Source organism: Chrysochloris asiatica, unplaced genomic scaffold (genome assembly GCF_000296735.1).
Source record: "Chrysochloris asiatica unplaced genomic scaffold, ChrAsi1.0 scaffold00121, whole genome shotgun sequence".
In the NCBI taxonomy this organism is placed as follows: Eukaryota; Metazoa; Chordata; class Mammalia; order Afrosoricida; family Chrysochloridae; genus Chrysochloris; species Chrysochloris asiatica.
In genome coordinates, this window is record NW_006408639.1 from 6,802,727 (window position 1) to 6,821,942 (window position 19,216).

A 19,216-nucleotide genomic window follows, 5' to 3' on the forward strand; every position below is an offset into this window, starting at 1 on the left:
CAAGAATATCCAGCTTCAGATTTTTGACAGTGACTAATGGGCGGTGGTGGTTACGAATTGGGCTGCCAACCTCAAGGTCAACTGTTCAAAACTACCAGTGGCTCCACAGGAGAAAGATGAGGCAGTCTGCTCCCATAAAGATTTATAGCCTCAGAAACCCTGTACAGGGTCACTATGAACCAACTCCATGGTACTTAACTGACTACTATGGAACCGACTCCATGGTACTTAACAACAACAACAAATGGGCAGTGTCATTGACTGATGGCCCCAGCAGCAGGACTTTGAAATCTATGACTATATTTGCATCCAGGCTGTGCCGCCCACTAGCTCCTCCCAGCCAATGACTAAGCAATACAAAGGAAGCTCCATTCCTTGGAGATAATGCCTCAAAGCTAACGGTGAATGGAGGACTCTCCACCGCCCTTGCCAAATTCCTTTAGAACGCACTATAATGTAAGACTCTACCACCCAGCCTCCTTCTTCCCTTCTCTACTTTATAAGGTTAGAACCTGCATAGTGATCTAGCTCTCCCAGCCTTCCTTCCCATTTCCCGCCTTAGTCATCCTCTTCATGGCTAATTCCATCATGGTATGTGGTTCTCATAGGACAAAGCCGAAGCATAGTATGATAAAGACAGCATATTTGGTGGGAAACACCATACAGAAGATACAATGGAGACAGTAATGTGCCTTTGTTCTGATCTGTATTTCTGAGTGTCTGGACCTACTGTATGTGTTCAGCACATCTCACATTTTTACTGCGTGATTGAGTTACGTTGTGTCTCTTTTGTACTGCAGGCAAAACACATAGAGTACTGTGCAATTAAATGAGATCTTTAAGTACAATGACAACACAAAAACCAACCAGTTGTCACTGCATGATGTGTATCAGAGTAGAACTGTGGCTTTCAAGGCTGTGATCTTTCAGAAGCAGATTACCAAACCTTTTAGCCCCTCTGCCTAGGTGTCTCTAGATGTATTTGAACTGCCAGTTTTTCAGTTAGTAGTAGACACTAACTATTTGCATATCACCCAAGGACTTCCAGCACATAGTAAGGGCTCAATAGTTTCAAAAGCCATCACCACCCTTTTCCTCCTCTGGGGGGCTCACTTTCCTTCAAAGGGTGCAGTCAGGTGTGCAAAAATGAATTTGCCTATTTAATCATCTAGCTTCCTAAAAATATGCTATGCTAATTTCTGCTGGGGAGCACAACTTTACTAAGTATCAACCAATGCTAAACAACTTCTTTCTTTGTTTCAAATAGCCTTGTTGTTTCATTCTATAGTTTACCAATTACCATTCCAGCTAAGCAGAATTTGCATTGTTCACCTTTTGCCAACTTGTTGTTGTTAAGTGCCATCGAGTCGGTTCCGACCCATAGTGACCCTGTACAGGGTTTCCAAGGGTGTAAATCTTTACGGGAGTAGAAAGCCTCATCTTTCTCCCACGGAGCGGCTGGTAGTTTCGAACCGCTGACCTTAAGGTTCACAGCCCGATTCGTAACCACTACGCTACCAGAGCCAACTTGAGCTGATCAAAATTCATGGTTATATTAAACAGATAATATAGCATGGGTGCAGGAGGTGAAGTCTTATTAGCATGTACCTTAGTATAGAACAGCTTTCCTGTGGCTTAACTCCCAAATTCTGGTAAATCAAATATTGTTTTTGAAACATTTGTTACTGTGGAATATTTCCTAATGTCTATCTCTGGCTGTGCAGGAACATTGTTCAACAGCTTTCTTTCTAAAACTTGCTTCTAATTTTGTCATCTATTTTAGTAATGTCAGCAGAGATAGCAGAGATTAGATAAAAATGTCAAAATGACCATTATTTCAAGTGAGAACATCTCAGTGAAAATATTTCAGTCCTTTAATGTCCTCTGGTTTTGCCTACAGAACCTCCCTATCAGGTTTGGTTTGTTTTTAAAAGCAGTTCTTGAATTTGTTTTTCAGTCTGCTATTTTTTCTGTTTTTGTTTTGTTTTTAAATAATTTCTTTATTTGTTGTGCCTTTACATTTACTTTCATTATTAGGTTCCATTTGTGGGTTTCTTTTCCTGAGTTTTATGCTAAAAGCTCTAGTTAGTTTATTTTCTACCTTTTTTGCTTAATGTAGATGACTTTAAACAAACAGAAATTTATTCTCTCACTGTTTAGAAAGCTAAAAGTCCTAATTCAGGACCATGGCTACAGAGGGAGGCCTTCTCTTTCTTCCACTTCTGGATTGATCTTCCAGTAGTTCTAGAACTTTCCCAGCACAGGGACCCTGGGTCCCAAGGACACACTCTAGTCCTGGATCCTTTTTGTTGTAATAGGTTCCTCTAATCTCTGAAACCTTATTTAATCTACTTTAAATCTCAAAAGCAACTGACTCAAGATACAGTCTAATCCTGTAAATTTTTAAATGTTTTATTATAAGGACTTCTCTCCAAAGAGCAAAGGAGTTGTATAGAGTTCCTGGTTATCCAGGAATCTCTTTGTGCTGTTTGCCTATAAAATGTGAAAATAATAATTGTATTTTGTCTTTTTACAATCCCAAAGAAATGAAAATATTTGCATTAATTTATTTCCAAATCAAATTATCCTTTTTCCTCCTGAATGTACAGTCACCATCTTCTTCAATTAGAAAATGAAATTATTAATAGTAATTTTTTTTTTCCTAATTGCAGAAGACGGTAAGTACACGCATTCAGGAAGAATAAGATAATCTGATTTGAAAAGTACAAAAGAAAAGAGATTTGTCTCAAAGATTACTCCTCTTTATTAGGAATATTATACAAATGACACTAATTCAATCTTAGAAACACTAAAATTATTATCCGTGGGTCTACAGTAGAATAATGGGAATATTTTTTCTTTCTTCCATCTTTCTGTTTTAACAGATTAGGCTGGAAGAGAGATGATTAGGCATTAAGTGGGAAAAATTTGTTGTGAGTCTTGGAGTTAGTGATAAACAGGACTCGGGGGCCAAGTGAATTTTCCTGCTTTTTTTCTGCTCTATGAGGAGGAAGTTTAACCTTAAGTATGGCTTATCGGAGACAGTCGTTCAAAACCTCAATTCCACCTCTGTCTAGTCACCAACAAGAGATTCTTTCTTCTAACACCTTTAACTATGAATTGTAAAATATTTCATTGAAACACAAAATTCAAACTATGTGGGGATAAGATTCTTATGATTCAATAGTGAATAATTGTTATCATGACTAATTGAGACTTTCACAATTGTAAAGGTAGAAGTTTTGTAACAAAAGGGGGGAATAGCTAATCTTATAGTCCAGACACAAAGGACCCAAGGACCATCAAGAGAGAAGAGCACAAGCAGAATGTACGGCCCTATCCAGAGAAACAGTGACACCAGAGATGGAGACAGAGATGAGGACACGGAAAGAGGGAGCCCCTGAAGACTCTAGACTCATGGAAAGAGAAAGGCTGTGTGCCGGCACCCAGGAGGCAGACTTGCAAAATGTGCCCTTTGGTGGCTTAAATGATTATATATTCCTGAGTGTTTTTGTGAACATCCTGCCCCCCTCAAAAAAAAAAAAACAAAAACAGAGGGAGTAAAAACAAATACTGTTGCATGATGCTGCACTGAGGGGACTGTCATCATTGCAATGGAACAATGAGTGTAAAACTGATCGCTCAGTTCACAATAAAACCTTAAAAAAGATTTCAAACTATGAAGGAGAACAGTTAATAAACATGCTTAGGTTTCTAGTCCAGGTTAGTAGGCTGGTTATATGCTGTAGAGTTGGTTCTGACTCGTAGCAACCCTGCATAGGGTTTCCAAGGCTGTAAATCTTTACGGGAGCAAAAAGCCTCATCTTTCTCCTGCGGAACGGCTGGTAGTTTCAAACTGCTGATTGTGAGGTTAGCAGCCCAAAGTTTTTACTGCTAAACACTTTATTTAAATAACATTTTTGTTGGTAGCGTGCAGAGAAAGTATTCTGTGCTTCTAACTGCCCATTTTATGTGTGTTTTCATAGTAATTGTAGATGAATTAGGATCAAGAAGCATCATTATAGTACTTTTATTTAGATTGTTAAGTGCCATTGAGTTGTTTCAGACTCATAGTGACCCTGCATAGGGTTTCTGCAGAGCAACTGGTGGGTTTGAACTGCCAACCTGTGGTTTGCAGTCCCGTATCCCATACCTATTCTACAGAACTGAACCAGGAGTTTCTTTATTTAAACTATTAATAATTAATTTGTTGGAAAGTGTAAAGAACGCTCATGAATTTTTGGAGCAACAGGGAAATTTAAAAATAAAATAAAAGACGCCCTAGACCATAACAGAAACACACATCCTATAAATAAAAATAAGACTATGACCAGAAAAAATATTATCAACAAGCTCATAAGCAAAAAAGATTGAAAATTGAAGAACCAAATTCTTAGCATAAAACTCAGGAAACAAAAACAGCACATGAACTGAATCTAGTAAAAGCAAAAGTAAAGGAGTTATAAATAAAGAATAAATGTTATAAAGAATAATGAATAAATAAATGCATACAATAGAGAAATAAACACAAATAAAGGATAACAAATTCTAAAGATGGAACCAAAGAAAGGTGAAAAAGAAGCAGAATGTAAAACAAATCTAAGAACTACTTTTTAAACACACCCAAGAATGAAGACCATCCAAAGAATAATAATTAGATAATCCATTGTTGTGGTGCTTAAGTGCTGATAAGTTGGTTCTGATTCACAGGGTCCCTGTATAGGGTTTCTGAGGAGCCACTCGTGGGTTTGAACCACAGACCCTGCAGTTAGCAGCCCACTGCTTATTCTACAGTGCCACCCAGGACTTCAATGAAATGGAATGCCGTGCTTAAGTGCCATCAAGAAGTCAGTTCCGACTCATGTTATTGTTAAGTGCCATGGAGTCCGTTCCAACCCATAGCTACCCTGTATAGGGTTTCTGAGGAGCAGTTGGTGAGCTTGACCTTGCAGTTCAAATGGCTTTGCAGTCTGGCACATTAGCCCACAGCACCACACTCCACCTCACAGCATAGTTTGAATTGAGTTTGAAGCACCAATCGTTTGGTTAACAGTCCAGCGCTTATCCTAAAGTGCTACACCCGAACTCCAGATAATACATTGAAAATGTGCAGAAATGGCATGAAGGTGGCATCTGACTTCCTCTGACTTCACAAGGTATAGAAAGAACCATCAGCAGGGGCATCCATCACCCAATGCCAGTTCAAAGGAGGTGGAAGTCAGACATGTCTTCACGCTCCAATCCTTTTACCAATTCTGACACCAACTGTCCCTCCAACAACACTCTACTTCACTGCCGGGTTTGATCATTCTTTGCAACGCGCATCGCAACAGCCACACAAAACTCACAGAGCATACTCACAGTTACGGTTTCTGTAACGTGTTACAATGTGGATTCAGGACCGCTCAGGATGCAGTTCTTCGCAGTAAACAACCTGTTTTCCCGTGACCCCTTGGTCTGGCTCCTGCCCTAATTGGGCAAATGTTACACAGCTGTTTTAACTCTGCCAGCTAGTAAGTGATTAGAGGCAGCCCAGTCTGCCAGCAAGCCTGAAAGCACTCCATTTTCTCTCTCCATGGGACAGGAAAAACATCACACAATCTCTTGTTGGTCTCTTTGTTCCACTGTCTTTGTTACTGCTTCATACATCTTCTCACCATTTCCAGTATCGCCTCACTTTGTTTTCTGGATAGAGGAAGTCCAGGGATCTAGGATTCAAAGGACAAACTCCATTCCTGGCTCTTCTTTCATGTTGCTAGTGAAATCCTCCTTTCTGCCTCTGGGATGGCTCAGATTAACTTTAGCAGAATGGCAAAATTTACCAATTCCTTCAAAAGGGTCCCATCTCCACAAGGATGACATGCATCTTATTTACATTATTAGCAGTCTATATAACCCCCTTGGGGAGCCAAAAGACCTCACATTTGCATCGCCCTGTCCAAACATTTGGTGGGAGTTACAAAAGCTATAGTTGTAATTAGGTGCTGTCAAACTGGTTCCCACTCATAGTGGGCCTATGCAAAACAGAACGAAATACTGCACAGTCCTATGCCATCCTCATTGTTATCTGTTATGCTGGAGCCCATTGCTGCTGCCAAGGTGCCAACTTACTTATTTTGGGATCTTCCTCTTTTCACTGACCTCCATTTTACCAAACATGATGTCCTCCTTCAGAGACCAGTCCCTCCCAATAACTTGTCTGATGTATGAGCCATGAGTTCTACATCCTGGTTTCTAAGGAGCATTCTGGCTGCACTTCTTCCAAGACAGATTTATTTATACTTCTAGTAGTCCCTGGTATTTTCAATATTCTTCTCCAACACTGTGATTAAAATTCATCGATTCTTTTACTGTGTTCCTTATTCATTTCCCAAATTTCACATGCATATGAGGCTATTGAAAATACCATGGCTTGGGCCTGGTGCACCTGCATCCTTACACTGATATCTGTGCTCTTGAAAACTTTAAAGCAGTCCTATGCAGCAGATTTACCATTTACTGCAATATGTCATTTGATTTCTTGGCTGTTGTTTCCATGAACATTGATTGTAAATCCAAGAAAGATGAGGTTTTTGGCAACTTCAATCTTTTGTCTACTTAGCATAAGGTTGTTTATTGGTCCAGTTGTGAGGATTTTTGTTTTCTTTACATTGAAATAAAATCCATACTGAAGGCTACATTCTGTTCTTAATCAGTAAGGATTTTAAATTCTCTTCAATTCCAGCAAGCAAGATTGTATCATCTGCATTTCACAGGTTGTTAATGAGTTTTCCTCTTTTCCTGCTGCCACATTCTTCTTCATGTGATTCCATTTCTCAAATTATTTTCTCAGTACACATATTGAATAAATCCTATGAAAAGATACCACCCTAGCACACATTTTTTCTGATTTTAAACCATTCAGTATTCCCTTGTTCTCTTCTAACAAATCTTTCTTGGTCTATGTACAAGTTCTTCAGGAACAAAATTAAGTGTTCTCACTTAATATCTATTCTTCGTAATTCATAATTTGTCATGATCCACACAATCAAAAGTCTTTACATAGTCAATAAAGCAGAAGTAAACATCTTGCTGGTATTCTCTGCTTTTAGCCAAGATCCATCTGATCTCAGCAATGATATCCCTAGTTCTACATCCTCTTCTGAATCTGACTTGAATTTCTGGCAGTTCCCTATCGATGTACTTTGGCAATGATCTTTTAATTATCTTCAGAAAAATTTTACTTATATGTGATATCAACGATATTGTTCAATGGTTTCCATATTATGCTGGGTCACCTCTCTTAGGAATGGGCACAAATATGGATCTCTTACAACTGGATGGCCAGGTAGCTGTCTTAGAAATTTCTTGGCATAGATGAGTGAACACCGCAAGTGCTGTATCAGTTTTTTTTTTGTTTTTTTTTTTGAAAGGGAGATTTCAATTTCCATTCTGTCAATTCCTAGAGCCTTGTTTCCCACCAATGACTTCATTGCAGCTTGTATTTCTTCCTTCAGTTTCTAAGGTTCTTGATTATATGCTACCTCTTGAAACAGTTGAAAACTGACCATTTCTTTTTGGTACAATGACTCTGTGGATTCCTTCCATCTATTTTTTGATGCTTTCTACATCATTCAATATTTTGCCCATGGAGTCCTTTAATAATGAAAGGAGAGGTTTAAACTTTTCCCTTAGTTCTTTCAGCTTGAGAAATGCTAAGCGTGTTCTTTATTTTGTTGTTCTAACTCCAAGTCTTTGCACATTACATTATAATACTTTGTGTTTTCAAGCTACCCTTTGAAATGTTCTGTTCAACTGTTTTACTTCCTCATTTCTTCCATTTGCTTTAGTTTCTTTACGCTAGAGAACAAGTTTCAGAGTCTTTTCTGAAATCTATTTTGGTATTTTCTTTCTTTCCTCTCCTTTAAATGACCTTTTGTCTTCTCGTATGATGTTCTTGATGTTATTCCATAACTCTCTGTTCTTTGGTCGTTAGTGTCTAATGCATCAAATCCATTCTTGATATTGGTCTCTAAATTCAGATGGAATATATTCAAAGTCATAGTTTGGCTCTTGTGAACTTGTTTTAATTTTCTTTAGCTTCAGTGTGAACTTACATATGAATAATTGATGATCTGCTCCAGTCTTGCTTTGGATGATGGTATCAAGCTTCTCAACAATCTCTTCCCAACCATGTAGTCAATTAAATTTCTGTGTGTTCCATCTGGTGAGATCGATGTGTATAGGAGATTTTCATGTGATTTTAAAAAGTTATTTGCAATGAATAAATCTTTGGTCTTGCAAACTTCTGTTGTGAGATCTCCAGTATTATTTCTATCACCAAACCCATATTTTTCAACGAACTCTGTTTCCACCTTTTGCATTCCAATCACCAGTAATCATCAATACACCTTGATTGCATGTTTGTACTATTTCAGACAGAAGAAGTTGGTAAAATTACTCAATTTCATCATTACTGGCTTTTGGGTTTGGTGTATAAATTTGATTGATAGTAGTTTTCCTTGTAGGTTTATGATTAGATCTTATTACAGTCAGCATTGTACTGAAGATAGGTCCTGAAAAGTTCCTCTGGACAGTGACTGCAGCACTATATATGCCAAGAAATTTGGAAAATAGCCAAGTGTGAAACATAATTCTCCAGCCCACAGATGCAGCTGACAGAGGACTATGCGTGAGCACACCAGGCTACGGGCTCCTGCCACACTTGCACCAATGTCTTCTCATATCATGTAACATCATGTACTATACAGTAGCACCTTTCTGAAATTATTTTCTGCTTTGTTGTTTTATTTGTTCTTTTGGTCTTTCTCATTTTTCCCTTTCTTTTTTCTACTTTTTCTTCCTTTATACTTCTTTATTTTTTTCTGTCTTCCTTTATTTTTACCCATTTCCTCCACACTCTCCCTTTAAATGCAATCATCATTAAATTTAAAGAATGATGATTCTCCATCAAGTAAAGTTTGTCTCAGGAATGCAGTTATTTCGACCTAGAAAATTCGTGATATAAATAGGTCTAAGAAATACTACCATCTCACTAAGTATCAAAAAGCCAATTAACATAATATAACCACTACTCCTAATTTAAAAGGGAGTTCTGGTAGCATAGTAGTTATGAGTTGGGCTGCTAATCTCACGGTCAGCAGTTCGAAACTACCAGCTGATCCTTGGGAGATAGATGAAGCTTTCTGCTCCCATAAAGATTTACAGCCTTGGAAATTCTATACAGGGTCGCTAGGAGTCGGAACTGACTCCACGGCACAATACCACCACCACCACCACCACCTCATTTAAATGTGTGTGTGCATGTGTCCATAATAAACTACCAATGTCATGGTCTTCAAATAACACAATAACCTTCATATTTTTATCTTGACAAAATTCTATTAAAGATCATTTGGAAAAAAATATATATGAGAATATCCATAAAAGTTCTATAAAATAAACAAAGTAATGAGGTTTTATCATACCATGTACTAAAACATTACAGTATGAAAATAATTATTATAGCTGTGCACTGTGAAATTAGAGTCCTGGTGTGTGGCACTGTGGCTTAGTGCACTGAACTGCAAAGTCAGTTTGAATGCTAAGGTTGGTGGTTCAAATTCACTACCTGCTCCTCAGAAACCCTATATAAGGTCACTATGAGTTGGAACTGACTCAGTGGCACTTAACTAGAATACTCTGACATAGCAGGCAGAACAATGAAAGTGGAGAGAGTCAAGAAATAGACAAACATATTTGGGAATTTAGTATATGATTAAAGTAGATTAAAAAGATGGTGTTGTACCCATTGATAAACTAAGCAGCAAATATACTGTATTAATCCCTAATTCTACTTCAACATAAATACTTTGGATCTCAAAAATGTAAATATGAAAATATGGAACTATAAAGATATTAGAAAAATAAGTAAAAATATCCATGTAAATTCTGAGATGGACTTGAAGACAAAACTGTACCTAGAGTAACATTCATAAACTACTTTGATTTAACAAATGATGTTCAATTAATTTTAGTTAAAATTTTAAAAAACTCAAAGAAGTTTTCCTGAAGTTTTCTGGATCAACATACAATAATCTCACTAGTTTAGTAATAAATAGTGTGCATTTTAAGGAATACTTTGCTCACAAAGTTAAATTTCTTAACATTTTATTAATTAAATATATCCAACTTGATTTTAGAATCTCAAGAGTCTTGTTAACATATGAAACCTTGTTGATTATTTAAACAAATGTTGTTCATATAATGAACTTAAGTATGGCAAGCTTTATACTATTATCAATACTCCAAATGATCTTACTAAAATTTCCACTAAAAGTTCCAGTTCCAGATAAACAGATGACTCTGCTAAATATTTTATTGGAACCACAAGGCTAGTTTATGTCTCTACTAAACCAGTTTCATGCAGGTTAGGTTTTAAAGCAAGAACATTATTATTACAGGCTATATTTACTTCATCATCGCTAAGTTTAATTTCACTCTGTGGTTGTCATTAAGTGGTGTCAAGTCAGTTCTGACTCATAGTGACCCTGTATAGGGTCACTGAGGAGTGGCTGGTGAACTTGAACCACCAGCCTTGCAGTTCAAATGACTTTGCAGTGCAGGGCATTAATCCACAGTGACACACTAGGACTTTTAACTTTACCCAGAGTTAAAACATGATTTCTTGCTAAGAAAATGATGTGTCAATCCAAATTCTTAGAACTGACTAATCCAAAAGATTTTGAGGGCATATTTTCTCAGTTGACTGAGGATGAATATTGACCAGAAGTGTGGGATATCTAGAGCTGCAGCAACCCAAGGCAAAATTATTTTTCTTGAGATAATAAGAAAGAATTGAAGGCCAATTTGAAAATCTTCAGGCAGATAGGAAATCCAAGATCATGCCTTCTAAATGAACTGGTCTGCAACCAACACCTCTAAGATTCAAATAATCCAATACTAAATCTCAAGTTTGATGAGGCTGTATTCCTTCTTATTACTGACACTCTTCACCCCTTCAATTGGATTTTGCTTTCCTGTAGGTCTCTTGTGATATGTAAATGGAATCCCTTTGGGTTCTGCATATCTCCTTTGGCTTTGTGTGGTTTCAGGCCATTATCTACCAGTCCATGCACTTCCCACCATCCTGGTGCACTATTTTATACCTTCTCCTCTATCTTCAAATCCTAGCACTTGCTTCATCAGCTTCACTTAGAACTGGAGACTATTCTTCGTACTACACTGAGAAAAACGCAGCCATTAAAAGAGAACTTACAGACTGAACATCACACTACCCACATGCCAGTAAATGTCTCTAAGTATTGAGATGAACTAACACGTTTATCACTCAGTGTTAAACTCTCCCTTCTTCTCTATTCAACAACATCACTCCCACAATTCTTCCTTCTGCCTTTACTTCATCATCATTTTTCATTCTTGACTAGATAATATCCATTAGCATTTGAAAGTGCTGTTGTTTTCCCCATCTTCCAAAAAATCAACAATAAACCAATGAAATTCCAGAGCCAGGCTGGTTATATCTGGTCTCCTGCAATAAAAATAATTTATACTTGCTATGATGGTTAAAAGGAGTTCTGGTAGCATAGTGGTTATGAATCGCGCTGCGATCCTTAAGGTCAGCGGTTCGAAACTACGAGCCGCTCCGCGGGAGAAAGATGCAGCTTTCTACTCCCGTAAGGATTTACACCCTCGGAAATCCTGTACAGGGTCGCTATGGGTCGGAATCGACTCGAAGGCACTTAACAACAGCAACAATGATGGTTAAGGTTGTACATCAACTTGGCTAGGCCATGCTTCTCAGTAGTCTGACAGTTATGGAATGATGTAATAATCTCCCATGATATTATCTGATGTGGTCAGTCAATCTGATATAAGAGGAGTTTCCTTGGAGTATGACCTGTATCCACTATGTATATACATATATATATGAACATTCTAGCAAAGTTTGCTCACTTTCTCTGGATCCTACATTTCTGGTTCTTGGGATTCATCAGTCTCTGCAATCTATGAGCAAACAGCAAGCTGTTTGATATGCTGATCTTGAACTTGTCAGTCCTCATAACTACATGAATCACAAGAAGCCTCCAGACTTATACATCTGACTTGGGACTTGCCAGATTCTATAATCACATGAAACATTTCCTTGAAATAAATCTTTTTCTCTAATTAAACATATATATAATTATGGAGTCCTGGTATGGCACTCTAGGATAAAGCACTGGAAATGAACGGTCAGTGTGAACCACAAGGTCAGTGGTTCTAACTCACCAACTGCTCCTTGGAAACCACAACACAGTGTTGCTTAATTGGAAATGTTGTTGATAACTGCTGTTGAGTTGGTTCTGACTCATAGCCACCCTGTATAGGAGTTTCTGAAAAATGGCTGGTGAGTATGAACCACCAACATTGTGATTAGTAGTCCAGTACTTATCTTCCATTGTCATACCAAGGCTTTAAAAATAAATACACACACACACACATATGTATGTTGTTAAGTGCTGTCAAGTCTGTTCTGACCCAGAGTGACCCTTATAGGCTTTCCAAAGGGTGGCTGGTGGATTTGAACTACCAACCTTATAGTTCAAACTGACCTTGTGGTCCAGTATATTGTCCTGCAGCACCGTACCAGGACTCACATATATTATACACATATATGCTTCACAGATTTTGCTTGTCTCGAGGACCTACTCTAAGACATTTGGTATTGGGAGGGGTTCTAGAGAAAACAATGATAAGGACAATTTTCCTAATTGCTACTCTAGTCTAATTTTAAAGGCACTGATGACTTTGTCTCCAGTAGTAAAGGACTGTTGTTGATAGGGACTGTTGACTTGCACCATCCTCACAACTGTTACTGCTGAGCCCATTGCGGCTGCCACTGTGTCAGTGCATCTTGGTGGGGGTCTTTCTCTTTCTCGCTGACCCTCCACCTTACCATGCATGATGTCCTTCTTCAGAAATTGGTCTTTCCTGAAAACATGTGCAAAGAATGAGAGATGAGGTCTTACCATTCTGGCTTCTATGAAACATTTTGGCAGTATTTTTTCTAACATGGCTTTACTTGTTCAGGGTACTTTTAATATTCTTCTCCAGCACCACTGATTCGTGCATGTTCTTCCTTAATCATGGTCCAATTTACACATGCATATGAGGTGATTCAAAATACCATGAGTTCGGTCAGGTGCATTTTACTCCTCAAACTGACAACTTTTCTCTTAAACACTTTAAAGAGATCTTTTGATTCAGATTTTCTTCATACAGTAAGTCATTTGATATCTTGAGCGCTGCTTCCATGAGTGTTGATTGCGGATCAAAACAAAATGAAGTGTTTGACAGCTTCAATCTTTTCTCCATTTATCATGATGTTATTTACTGGTCCAACGGTGAGCACTTTTGTTTTCTTTGCATTGAGGTGTAATCCCTACTGAAGGTTGCCAAATTTGATCTTTACCTCTGAGTATTTTAATTCCAGCAAGCAAGGTTGTATATCTGCATAGCCCAGGTTGTTAATGACTCTTCAATCCTGATGCCACATTCTACTTAATATACTCCAGTTTCTCAGATTATTTGCTCAGCATACAAAAAGAATAAGTATGATGAAAGAATACAACTCTGGTGCATCTTACCTGATTTTAAACTACTCAGTATCACTTCTTTCTGTTCTTGGTCTATGTAAACGTTTCTCATGAGCACAATGAAGTGTTCTGGAATATGCATTTTTTGTATTGTTATCCATAGCTTGTCATGATCTATGCAGTAAAAAATCTTTGCATAGTCAATAAAGCACACAGTATAGAGGATTATGAGCTGAGCTGGTAACTACAAGGCCAGCCATTCGAATCTACCACTCACTCCTTAGGAGAAAGATGAGGCTTTCTGCTCCTGTAAAGATTTATAGCCTCAGAAACCCTATTTAGGGTTGCTATGAGTTGGAACTGACTCCACAGCATATAAACACCGCCACCATCTTTCAGGAATTTTCTGCTTTCAGCCAATATCCATCTGGCAGTTTCCTGTCAATGCAACCATTTTAAAATTATCTTCATAAAAAGTTTACTTGCATAGGATATCAATGATATTTTTCAATGATTTCCATATTCTGTTAGGTCCCCTTTCTTTGGAATAGGGACACATTTGGATCTCTTCCAGTCTGTTGGTCAGGTAGCTGTCTTCAAATTCCTTGCAAAAGATGAGCGAGTGTCTCCAGTGCTACATTATTGTTGTTGCTGTTAGGTGCCATCGAGTTGGTACCAACTATTAGTGACCTTATGCACAGCAGAACAAAACACTGCCCAGTCTTGGGTCAACCTCCCAATTGTTGCCATGCTTGAGCCCATTGATGCTGCCACTTGGCCAACCCATCTTGCTGGTGGTATTCCTCGTCTTCTCTGACCCTCCACCTTACCAAACATGATATCCTTCTCCAGCAACTGGTCCCTCCTGACAATATGTCCGAAGTATGAGAGGTGAAGTTTGGCCATCTTGGCCTCCAAGGAGCACTCTGGCTGCACTTCTTCCAACACAAATTTGTTGGTTCTTTTGGCAGCCCATGGCACTTTCAATATTCCCCTCCAACACCATAACTCAAAAGCATAAATTCTTCTATGGTCTTTCTTATTCCCTGTCCAGCTTTCACAAGCATATGAGGTTATTGAAAATACCATGGTTTGAGTCAGGTGTACCTTAATCCTCAAGCTGACATCTTTGCTCTTCAACACTTCAAAAAGGTCTTGCACAGCAGATTTGCCTAATGCACTATGTTATTTGATTTTTTGACTGCTGCTTCCATGAGTGTTGATAGTTGACCCAAGAAGAAAGAAGTCTTGACAACTTCAACCTTTTCTCCATTGATAAGAATGTTGTTTATAAGTCCAGTGGTGAGGATTTTTGTTCTCTTTACACTAAGATGCAATCCATACTGAAGGCTGTGCTCTTTGATCTTCATCAGTAAATATTTTAAGTCCTCTTCAATTTCTAGAATCTTGTTTTTTGTCAACCTCTTCAGTGCAGCTTCGACTTTTTCCATTAGTAACACTAGTATTTGATCATGTGCTACCTCTTGAAATGGTTGAACATTAACTATTTATTTTTGGCACAATGACTGTTTATTCTTCCATCTACTTTTTGAAGCTTTCTGAATTGTTCAGTATTTTGCCCATTGAATCCTTCAACGTAGCAAGTCAAGGCCTGATATTTTTTTTCAGTTCTTTCAGCTTGAGAAATGATGAGTGCATTCTTCTCTTTTGGTTTTCCAAGCCCAGGGTTTTGCACATTTTATTATTATAATTTACGTTGTCTTCTTAAGCTGTCCTTTGAAATATTCTGTTTAGCTTTCTTACGCCTCATTTCTTCCAGTAACTTTAGTTCTCTTCACTTGAGAGCACGTTTCAGAGTCTTTTCTGACATCCACTTTTCTTTCTTGTCTGTCTTTTTAATGACCTTTTTCTTTTTCCTGAATGATGTTCTTGATGCCATCCTACAACTTTTCTGGTCTTTAGTTATTAGTGTCTAATGCATCACATCACTTTTTGAGATGGTCTCTAAATCCAGGTAGGATATATTCAAAGTTACATTTTGGTTCTTGCGCAGTTTTAATTGTCTTCAGCTTCAGCCTGAGCTTACAACTCATGGTCTGTTCCACAGTCATCACTGGGCCTTGTTTTGGTTGATGATATTGAGCTTTTCCCACCATCTTTTCCCATAGATATAGTCAATTTAATTCCTGGTGAGGTCCATATGTATAGTTGTTTTTTATGTTGCTTATAAAATGTATTTGCAATGAATAAGTTGTCAGTCTTGTAAAATTCGTCCATGTGGTCTCCAGCATCATTTCTATCACCAAGGCCATATTTTCCAACTACTGATCCTTCCTTTTGTTTCCAACCTTTGCATTCCAATCACTAGTAATTATCTATACAACTTGATTACATGCAGGTTAGTCAATTTCAGACTGAAGAAGTTGGTAGAAATCTTCAATTTCATCATCACTGGTTTTAGATATTGTTACATAAATTTAATAATTGCAGTTGTTGTTGTTGTTAAGTGCTGTCAAGTCGGTATTGACCCATAACGACCCTGTATGGGGTTTCCAAGGAACATCTGGTGAGCTTGAACTGCACTTTTGTGATTCAAATTGAGTTTATAGTCCAGTGCATTAACCCACAGCGCCACACCAGGACTCTAGCATTTGTAATATTAACTGGTTTTCCTTGTGGTGGTGGTGGTAGTTATGTGCCATGGAGTCGCAACTCACAGCGATCCTGTATAGGGTTTCTGAGGCTGTAAATCTTTACAATAGCAGAAAGCATCATCTTTCTTCCAAGGAACAGTTGGTATTTTTGAACTGTTGACCTTGAGGTTAGCAACCTGACTACTCTACCACAACTCATTGGTTTTCCTTGTAGGTATATGGATAGTATCCTATCACAGACAGTATTATATTTCAAGATAGATATTGAAATGCTCTTCTTGACATTGAATGTGTCACCATTCTTGTTTGATGTTCCCAGCATAATAAACCATACAGTTGTCTGATTCAAAATTGTCAGTATCAGTCCATTTCAGCTCACTAATACCTAGGATACCTAGGATGTCTGTCTTTATGCAGTCCACTTCATTTTGACAACTTTCAATTTTCCTAGATTCATAGTTCACACAATTCATGTTTTGATTATTAACGGGTGCTTACTACTCTTACTCCTCATTCTAAGTTGTACCCCATCAAGAAATGAAGACCCTGACATCTTACTCCATTCATGTCATTATGGAGAACTCTGTTTGAGGAAGCAGCTCTTCCCCAGTCATATTTTGATTGCCTTACAATCTTCCAGCAGTAGATCTGAAGCCATTCTGCTAGTATTCATAATGATTTCTTCTTTTGGTATTATCTCTGACAATGTTTCGCTGCCAGTCATAGGTTTTCAGTGGATACACTTTCAGAAGTAGCCCACCTCTCCTTCTATCTAATCTGTCTTAGTCTGGAAGCTCTGCTGAAATCTGTCCATCATGGGTGACCCTGCTGATTTTTCAAATACCAATGTCATAACTCCCAGCATCATAGAAACATACAAGCCACCAAGGTATGACAAACTGACAGATGAATGGTGGCCACTAGTCAAGAGGGTCTGATCTCTGCATGGTGCTATGGCAATAAAAATAAGCATCATTTCACCACCAATAGATGAGTCATCTGTGAGAAACAAGGTTCTGGGAGATTGTATATTGGATACTTTTCTACAATTTTGTCAGAATGAGAAATACAAGAAAGCTGGTAGGGTGCTTCTTATTTCAGTAGACAAAGTGGCAAAAGAAAGAGACGATCCCAGGACTTCAGAATCCTAGTCCCAACTCATAGACTTGAAAGTTGCCACTTATGCTTTGAAATGCCTTTATCTTCAAGTAACAGGCCTTAGATTTCCAATACCAAACCTAGAGTCTTATTTTAAGAGTTACTGAATGGCAATGCCAATTGAATCTCTAAACCTGAACTGTGTCTGAAGTTAAAGTGATGGCATTGGCTGAATAGAAGTGGGATCCTGAAACTTGGCATGGGGACATACGGGTAGATAATCAGGAAGATCAGGACACTGGGCCCCTAAATGTCATTGACTCTCTTGCCCATGGTACCACCACTGCCATCTGAAGATATTACTCCATCTTTGTCTACTAAGTCACCCTCCCCAGGAAAACCATTGTCTCTTCTGTCTGAATTTGATGAACTAACTAGCTGTGCCTAAAATGTCTTTGTCTGAGGTGCTGCCTGGGGTATTGTCTGGGGCGTTGCCTGAGGCAGATGCCTTACATGACATTGCTAACTCTTCTCAAGACCCAAACCCATTAACTATTTTTACTTCTAGACCTGTAACTAGACTAAAGTTCTAGCAATCCCCAAGAGATGAAATACCCAAGAGTGTAACTAAGGAGGAGGTATGTTATACTCCAAAAGACTTGCCCGATTTGAAAAATATGTATAACAGAAACCTTAGGAATATATGTGGTCATGGTTATTAAAAGTGTGGTGTAGATTAATGGTACAAGGATCATAAAGTTGCATCAGTATGAGTTTATTGATATGGGCACATTAAGCACAGAATCTTTATTCAATGTTTCTGCTCTAAAGGTTAGAAAAGTATCTAGTCATTTACTTTAGATGGTTCATAGAAACACCAATTCAATGGTATCCTATACTAAATCTAGTTGAAATGCCAACCTGTCTTGGCATACCTTAGAAGAAAGAATCCAAAGATTTAGGGACAGTGGCATTCTAGAGTGAATTTGTCAAGTTAGACCCTCAGAACCAAACATGGAATATCTAGACAGACCTTAGTACCATAAAGACAGAAGACCTGGGGTATGTGGTATCAGAGAGCCTGGTACTGAAGACTAACGCTGGGCCCCAAGATCATGAGTTGTGGGAGCAGAGACTCAAGGAGAAATATCAGTCCCTTGTCTCATATGTGGAGAACAACAAAGATGTGGATAATGACTGGTTCCAACTGCAGTCTAACAAGGAAGGGACTCAATAGTTTGGAAAATGCTTGTAATCCATGACCTCCTCAAACATGAGTTTGACATCAAGATTGATGTGAGTGTGGAGTGGGACATGTGAAGGCTGGTTAAAATACAGGAATTAAACTCTATAATTCCTCCAGATTCCTGTCACTACTGCTCCAGAAACTGCAATCCCTGAACTGGATGGAAAGATAGCAAAGGTGTACAGGGGTGACAAAATATATGCCTGACTGATCACTTAAAGCCTTTGTGGGCCAAGAATGTGCCTAAGTTTGGACTAGCTCATCTCATGGCTCTGAGGATTGGTCAATGGCTAGCAGTGGAAATTCTGGATCTCATTCAGAAGGGTGTGATCCAGCAGAAAGACAAATGCAACCAATGAGGCATCAAGTAATTGAGGCAGAACAGAGGGACCTTTGACAGGCTAGGTTTCTGTTTCCTATGTATCAGTTTTCTTACTAGTCTAACTGCTTCCCCTGTCACCCTCCAATCTTAGTTGCTACTAAGTAATTACAGCAGGCATTGCTGGAGAAAATCACAAAACAAAACAAAGCAGTATTGCTACTGAACTTCTAGACTAGATGCATGGAGAAATGAAAACCTTGGGCCTTGGAAAATCAAGAGGCAATTTAGAGCCCCTCCCCAAATGGAGCCGTGGTCAACCTAGAGGGATAGGGGTTAATGAAAAGTGGGGACATAGTCT

General features: G+C 38.4%; 1 pseudogene; it reads left to right on the forward strand.

Moving 5' to 3' along the window:
• The first annotated feature begins 405 nt into the window (after nucleotides 1–405).
• On the forward strand, nucleotides 406–18,895 carry LOC102841114 (annotated as a pseudogene).
• Nucleotides 18,896–19,216: the final 321 nt, after the last annotated feature.